General features: G+C 35.6%; 1 non-coding gene across 1 annotated transcript; it reads right to left on the reverse strand.

Moving 5' to 3' along the window:
• Positions 1–7396: 7396 nt before the first annotated feature.
• Positions 7397–7504, reverse strand: LOC112746622 (small nucleolar RNA R71). Its single transcript, XR_003174494.1, has one exon. It is a non-coding gene; the product is annotated as a small nucleolar RNA R71 (small nucleolar RNA).
• Positions 7505–8438: the final 934 nt, after the last annotated feature.

Genomic DNA, 8438 nt, shown 5'->3' on the forward strand with positions numbered 1-8438 from the left:
TTCTAGGTTTAATTCAAGTCTCCTTCTACTTCTACTTTCAATGATGATTGCTACACTTTGGTTCTTCTCTCTATCCCTATTCTCTTGTTGTAATTTCTCTTATTTTGTTTCTAGGTTTTGTAATTGAGATACTCTTGTTCTCTTTATTTCCTTTTAATAATGCAAATTGAGGTAATTCATGATAATTGTGATTTCCTTGGTTGTTGTTGTTGATCCTTTGTATTCAATTGTAGTTAGAATTCATTCTTGTTGTGATTGATTATACTTTTCTTTTGTGCCTTCCAAGTGTTTGATGAAATGCTTGGTTGGATTTTAGTATAGATTTTGTTCCTCTTGGCTATGGTAGAGTAATTAGTGACACTTGAGTCATCTAATTCCTTTGTTGATTGATAATTGGAGAGATTGCTAATTGGTTTGGAATGCACTAAATCTAGTCTTTCTTTGGGAGTTGGCTAGGACTTGTGGCTCAAGTCAATTCATCCACTTGACTTGCCTTTAATTAGTAAGGGTTAACTAAGTGGTAGCAATGAACAATTCTCATCACCATTGAGAAGGATAACTAGGATAGGACTTCTAGTTCTCATATCTTGCCAAGAGCTTTTATAGTAGTTAGTTTATTTCCATTGCCATTTACTTTTCATGCCTCTCATCCAAAACCCCAAAATAACTCATAACCAATAACAAGACACTTTATTGTAATTCCTAGGGAGAACGACCCGAGGTCCAATACTTCGGTTTATAAATTTTAGGGGTTTGTACTAGTGACAAACAACTTTTTGTATGAAAGGATTAGTGATTGGTTTAGAAACTATACTTGCAACGAGAATTCATTTGTGAAATTCTAAACCGTCAAGAATCTGTTCATCAAAATGACGCTGGATCAGATGGATCAGGCACTCATCTCCCTTGGCGCTGAGTTACCTCCGCTTCCAGACTCTCCGACCTCCGATGAGCAGGATCATCAGGAGGCGGACGCAGAGGCACCGGTTCAGCAGGATGCCCCTGACACTACAGAGCCGCCACAGACTCAGGAGGAGCCGGTCCTACAGCCACAGTCAGAGCCTGAGCCTATCGTTGTACCTCCCACCGATCCTCCGGTTTAGCATCGAGGACGATGCTTGGTTTTAAGTGTGGGGAGGGCACCGGTAGCATTATTTGGGAACCGGTGAACTTTTCGGCCTAGTTATCTCATTTTGCACATCTTTGTATATATTTTGATGCATTTCTAGTTTGCTTTGGATACTTTTATTGCTTATTTTGGATTTTAGATATTTTGATGCTTTTGGATATTTTTAGATGTTTTGGATGATAGATTCCGTACTTTTAGTTGGATTCTTCTTTATACATTTTGTTTATCTTTGTTTTTAGTTTGTAGTTGTGATTAGAAATCATACTTTGGATTGCAAATATTTAGTCACCCTTTTTGCATAATATATTGGTTTTAAGTGAAAAAGGAAAGGGTGAACTAAGAAAATTTTTGAACTTTTCAATCACAACAATGCTTAGTCAAACATTGAGATTTTTTTTCAAGAAGTTTAAATATAGGGCATTAACCCAACTGATTGAAAGAAAATTTTTGAAACTTGCTTGAATTTCATACCTTGTGAAGCATGTATTGAATTGAGAACACAAGCTTGTGAGATTTGAGCCTATTGATGTGGTTACATTTTATAACCATTTATTTTCCATTCTTGTGTGAAATTGTTCTTTTTCCATGATTGTGACCCTTGATTTGCTTGATTCTATATATCCGTTTATTTCTTGTGTTTGTGCATTTATATGATTGAGGCCATTCTTTCATTAGCCACTTACCCAAATAGCCAACCTTTTACTCCCCATTGTTAGCCAATTTTGAGCCTATGCTCAACCCACTTATTCTTATTTTAGCACATTACAAGCCTAAGGCGGAAAACCAATGAAAAGTCCTTGTTTGGATCTTTGATTGACCTAGGCTAGTGAGAGTATTTTATTATTCAAAGTTGGTGAGGCTTGGGAACATTGGATGGGATAAAAAGGGGCAGTACACTTTTATGTTTAAAGATTTGGGCACATATTCATGTATTGATTAAATGTAGAGACCTTATGTATTGATGTTCTCGTATTTAGTTTGAAAGAAGAAAAAGAAAAAAATATATATATAAAAAAAATGATGATGAAAAGAAAAGAAAAAAATGTATATAGAAAAAGAAAAAAAGAAAAAAAAAGAAAGAAAAGAGAAAAGCAATAAAGGGGACAAAATGCCCCAAAGTGAAGCTCAATAAGAATCAATGCATAAGTGTTGTGAAATGAAAAGAAAATGCATGAGTATGTAAGAAAAAAAAAAGTGAAAAATGGGTAGTTAGAATAACTCGCATTTGTATAGGTCATTAAATAGGTTAGGTGGGAAAGTCTATGCTAATCGAAGATTCAATTCCTAGTCCACTTGACCATAAATGATCCTACCTTGACCCTAACCCCATTACAACCTAAATAAAAGACCTCATGATGAATGTATGCATGCATTGAATAAGTGTTGATTGTTAGAAGAAAATCAAATTTTGGAAAACATGATTAGAAGAGAATTGAGTGAATTAACCCTTAAACACTTGAGTGAATAGAGCGGATACACATCCGATGAGGGTTCAAAAGTTCAATCACTTGTGTTCACCCATATTATCTATATTCTTGCAAGTTTGAACTCCTTTTTGACAATTCAATACAATTGTGGTTTGGACTTAGTCCTTATTGCCTAGCTCTTGTGCTTACACATGCTCTCTTGGGAATTGATTTGTTTGAACTAAGCATTTCCAATTGCTTTAGATAATTGCATTTAGATAGGACTCATATAGTTTAGTTGCATTCAATAAATGTCATAACCCTTAGTTCCTTCTTATTTTAGCATGAGGACATGCTAAGGCTTAAGTGTGGGGAGGTTGACAAACCCCAATTTGACGGTTTGTTTTGCATTGAATTTAGAGTATTTTGATAACCTTTTGTCACATTTAGCCTAGGAATTAGCATGATTTTGTTATCTCTCCCATATTTGTGCTTAAGTGTAAAAACATGCTTTTTAAGCCTTATCTTGATGAATTCTAATTCTTCTTTGATTCCATAAAGATGCCTTGATGTGTTTGCTAGTAATTCCAGGATTGAAATAGGCTAGGCATGGATCAAAGGAAGCAAGGAAGGAAGCATACAAGTGGAGAGAAGCATAAAAAGTCAAAGAAGCAAAGTCAGCCATGCACGCGCACGCGCACAAGGCGCTCGCGCGCGCATCGAAGAATTAGCCAGGGACGCGCACGCGTACCATGCGCGCACGCGTCGATGAGGACACATGACCTCACTAATGCAACACGTGCCTGGCGATTTGAGAGGATTTCTGAACCCATTTTTGGCACCAAATTGCTAAGGGAAAGGAATAAAAGGATGAAGGATTAAGGGGAAGGCATCATCATCATTATCATCACCTTTTAACCAATAACCACTTGGAGTCTAGAGTTTTGGAGAGAGAAGCTCTCTCTTCTCTCTAGAATTAGGATTAGGAATTAGGGTTAGATTAGGATCTCATAGTTCTAGGTTTAATTCAAGTCTCCTTCTACTTCTACTTTCAATGATGATTGCTACACTTTGGTTCTTCTCTCTATCCCTATTCTCTTGTTGTAATTTCTCTTATTTTGTTTCTAGGTTTTGTAATTGAGATACTCTTGTTCTCTTTATTTCCTTTTAATAATGCAAATTGAGGTAATTCATGATAATTGTGATTTCCTTGGTTGTTGTTGTTGATCCTTTGTATTCAATTGTAGTTAGAATTCATTCTTGTTGTGATTGACTATACTTTTCTTTTGTGCCTTCCAAGTGTTTGATGAAATGCTTGGTTGGATTTTAGTATAGATTTTGTTCCTCTTGGCTATGGTAGAGTAATTAGTGACACTTGAGTCATCTAATTCCTTTGTTGATTGATAATTGGAGAGATTGCTAATTGGTTTGGAATGCACTAAATCTAGTCTTTCCTTGGGAGTTGGCTAGGACTTGTGGCTCAAGTCAATTCATCCACTTGACTTGCCTTTAATTAGTAAGGGTTAACTAAGTGGTAGCAATGAACAATTCTCATCACCATTGAGAAGGATAACTAGGATAGGACTTCTAGTTCTCATATCTTGCCAAGAGCTTTTATAGTAGTTAGTTTATTTCCATTGCCATTTACTTTTCATGCCTCTCATCCAAAACCCCAAAATAACTCATAACCAATAACAAGACACTTTATTGTAATTCCTAGGGAGAACGACCCGAGGTCCAATACTTCGGTTTATAAATTTTAGGGGTTTGTACTAGTGACAAACAACTTTTTGTATGAAAGGATTAGTGATTGGTTTAGAAACTATACTTGCAACGAGAATTCATTTGTGAAATTCTAAACCGTCAAAAATCCGTTCATCAATGACCGAAAGTAGCCATTGACAGTGGTGATATATCACATAAAGCCAGCCATGGAAAGGAGTAAGACTGATTGGATGAAGATGGCAGGAAAGCAGAGGTTCAGAGGAACGAAAAGCATCTCCATTCGCTTATCTGAAATTCCTACCAATGAATTACATAAGTATCTTTGTCCCTATTTTACTATATAATATTCGAAAACACCATTATCACTTTATATCTGCCTGACTGAGATTTACAAGGTGACCATAGCTTGCTTCATACCAACAATCTCCGTGGGATTCGACCCTTACTCACGTAAGGTATTACTTGGACGACCCAGTGCACTTGCTGGTTAGTTGTATCGAAGTTGTGACAAATTATGAATGTGTAATCACGATTACGCGTACCAAGTTGCTCACATGCCAGGAATAGTTCGAGCCTGGAGATCACAATTTCGTGCACCAAGTTTTTGGCGCCGTTGCCGGGGATTGTTTGAGTTTTCGGCAAGCTTTTGGTCCGGTAACATCAGTGCCAAGTTTGGATCCGGCAACAGCACCATGTTTTTGGCGCCGTTGCCGGGGATTGTTCGAGTATGGACAACTGACGGTTCATCTTGTTGCTCAGATTAGGTAATTTTCTTTTTGTTTTCTTTTCAAAAATTTTTCAAAAATATTTTCAAAAATCTCTCATCTGTTTTTGAAAAAAAAAATAATAAAAATGTTTTCAAAAAATTTTTTATTCAAAATTTTTAAGAATGAATTCTAGTGTTTCATGAAGCATGTAAAGCCTGGCTGGCTGTAAAGCCATGTCTAAATTTATTTGGACTGAGGCTTGCGATTTGATATCAAGAGCAATATACTCTCGTGTTAAATGCTGAAGCTTGGCTGGCCATTGGCCATGTCTAGTGTTTTGGACTGGAGCTTTCATTGAAAGCTTGGCTGGCTAGTGAGCCATGTCTAATTCCTGGACTGAAGCTTTAGACTAATATGGCAAGATTCCTGGAATTCATATTAAAAATTTTGGAATCCTTATTTTTCTTTTCATAATAATTTTCGAAAAAATCCAAAAAAATTAGAAAATCATAAAAATCAAAAATATTTTTCTATTTCTTGTTTGAGTCTTGAGTCATATCATAAGTTTGGTGTCACTTGCATATGCATCTTGCATTTTTTCGAAAATATCATGCATTCATAGTGTTCTTCATGATCTTCAAGTTGTTCTTGGTAAGTCTTCTTGTTTGATCTTGATGATTTTTTGTTTTGTGTCTTTTCATGTTTATCATATGCATTCTTGAATTCTTAGTGCGTAAGCATTAAAGAATTCTAAGTTTGGTGTCTTGCATGTTTTCTTTGCATTAAAAGTTTTTCAAAATTGTGTCTATGATGTTCATCTTGGTATTCAAAGTGTTCTTGGTGTTCATCTTGACATTCATAGCATTCTTGCATGCATCACATGTTTTGATCTAAAAATTTCATGCATTGCATAATTTTCATGTTTTTCATAAAAGTTTCAAAAACCAAAAAAAATATCTTTCCCTTTTTCTCTCATCAAATTCGAAAATTTGAGTTGACTTTTTCAAAAATTTTTAAAAATCAAGTTGTTTCTTATGAGTCAAATCAAATTTTCAAATTGAAAATCTTATCTTTTTCAAAATCTTTTTCAAAAATCAAATCTTTTTCAAAATTCTTAGTTATTTTCGAAAATTCCAAAAATATTTTTCAAAAATCTTTTTCTTATTTTTTATACCAAATTTTCGAAAATAACATAATCAATTAATGTTTTGATTCAAAAATTTGAAGTTTGTTACTTGCTTGTTAAGAAAGATTCAAACTTTGAGTTCTAGAATCATATCTTGTGATTTCTTGTGAATCAAGTCATTAATTGTGATTTTAAAAATCAACTCTTTTTTCAAAAACTAATTTCAATCATATCTTTTCAAAAATATCTTCTTATCTTATCTTTTTCAAAAATATCTTTTCAAATATCTTTTCTAACTTCCTAACTTCTTATCTTTTCAAAATTTGTTTCAACTAACTAACTAACTTTTTGTTTGTTTCTTAACTTTTTCAAAACCACCTAACTAACTCTCTCTCTCTCATTTTCGAAAATATCTTCCCTCTTTTTCAAAAATTTCTTTTTAATTAACTAATTATTTTTATTTTTTTTTTCATTTTTGATTTCAAAAATTTTCGAAAAATTACTAACATTTTTCAAAAACCATTTTCGAAAATCACTAACTCTTTTTCAAAATAATTTTCGAAAATTATCCCTCCCCCATCTCATTCTATTTATTCATTCATATCCTAACATCTCATCTCACCTCTCTTCCATCCTCACAGTTGTGTTTCTTCCATTATATTACATTCTTTGTCTCCCCCTCTTCTTCCACTCACACAGGAATCCCTATACTGTGGTATAAAGGATCTCCATTATTATTATTATTTTTCTGTGCCTTCTTCTTTGTCATATGAGCAGGAGCAAGGATAAGAACATTCTTGTGGAAGCAGATCCAGAACCTGAAAGGACTCTGAAGAGAAAATTAAGAGAAGCCAAAATACAACAATCCAGAGATAACCTTTCAGAAATTTTCGAACAGGAAAAGGAGATGGCAGCCGAAAATAATAATAATGTAAGGAAGATGCTTGGTGACTTTACTGCACCTAATTCCAATTTACATGGAAGAAGCATCTCCATTCCTGCCATTGGAGCAAACAATTTTGAGCTGAAACCTCAATTAGTTTCTCTGATGCAGCAGAACTGCAAGTTTCATGGACTTCCATCTGAAGATCCTTTTCAGTTCTTAACTGAATTCTTGCAGATATGTGATACTGTTAAGACTAATGGAGTAGATCCTGAAGTCTACAGGCTCATGCTTTTCCCTTTTGCTCTAAGAGACAGAGCTAGATTATGGTTGGATTCTCAACCCAAAGACAGCCTGAACTCTTGGGATAAGCTGGTCACGGCTTTCTTAGCCAAGTACTTTCCTCCTCAAAAGCTGAGCAAGCTTAGAGCTGATGTTCAAACCTTCAGACAGAAAGAAGGTGAATCCCTCTATGAAGCTTGGGAAAGATACAAACAGTTGACCAAAAAGTGTCCTTCTGATATGCTTTCAGAATGGACCATCCTGGATATATTCTATGATGGTTTATCTGAGCTATCAAGGATGTCATTGGACACTTCTGCAGGTGGATCCATTCACCTAAAGAAAACGCCTGCAGAAGCTCAAGAACTCATTGACATGGTTGCTAATAACCAGTTCATGTACACTTCTGAAAGGAATCCTGTGAACAATGGGACGCCTATAAAGAAGGGAGTTCTTGAAGTTGATACTCTGAATGCCATATTGGCTCAATAAAATATTGACTCAGCAAGTCAATATGATCTCTCAGAGTCTGCATGGAATGCAAGCTGCATCCAACAGTACTCAAGAGGCATCTTCTGAAGAAGAAGCCTATGATCCTGAGAACCCTGCAATAGCAGAGGTAAATTACTTAGGTGAACCTTATGGAAACACCTATAACTCAACATGGAGAAATCATCCAAATTTCTCATGGAAGGATCAAAAGCCCCAACAAGGCTTTAATAATGGTAGAAGAAACAGGTTTAGCAATAGCAAGCCTTTTCCATCATCAACTCAGCAAGAGACAGAGAACTCTGAACAAAATGCTTCTAATTTAGCAAATCTAGTCTCTGATCTATCTAAGGCTACTGTAAGTTTCATGAATGAAACAAGGTCTTCCATTAGAAATCTGGAAGCACAAGTGGGCCAGCTGAGTAAAAGGATCACTGAAATCCCTCCTAGTAATCTCCCAAGCAATACAGAAGAGAATCCAAAAGGAGAGTGCAAGGCCATTGACATAAGCATCATGGCCGAGCCTGAGAGGAGAGGAGAGGACGTGAATCCCAAGGAGGAAGACCTCCTGGGACGTCCAGTGGTCAATAAGGAGCTTCCCTCTGAGGAACCAAAGGACTCTGAGGCTCATCTAGAGACCATAGAGATTCCATTGAACCTCCTTATGCCCTTCATGAGCTCTGCTGAGTAT

The sequence above is a fragment of the Arachis hypogaea genome, chromosome 14, assembly GCF_003086295.3.
Source record: "Arachis hypogaea cultivar Tifrunner chromosome 14, arahy.Tifrunner.gnm2.J5K5, whole genome shotgun sequence".
NCBI lineage: Eukaryota > Viridiplantae > Streptophyta > Magnoliopsida > Fabales > Fabaceae > Arachis > Arachis hypogaea.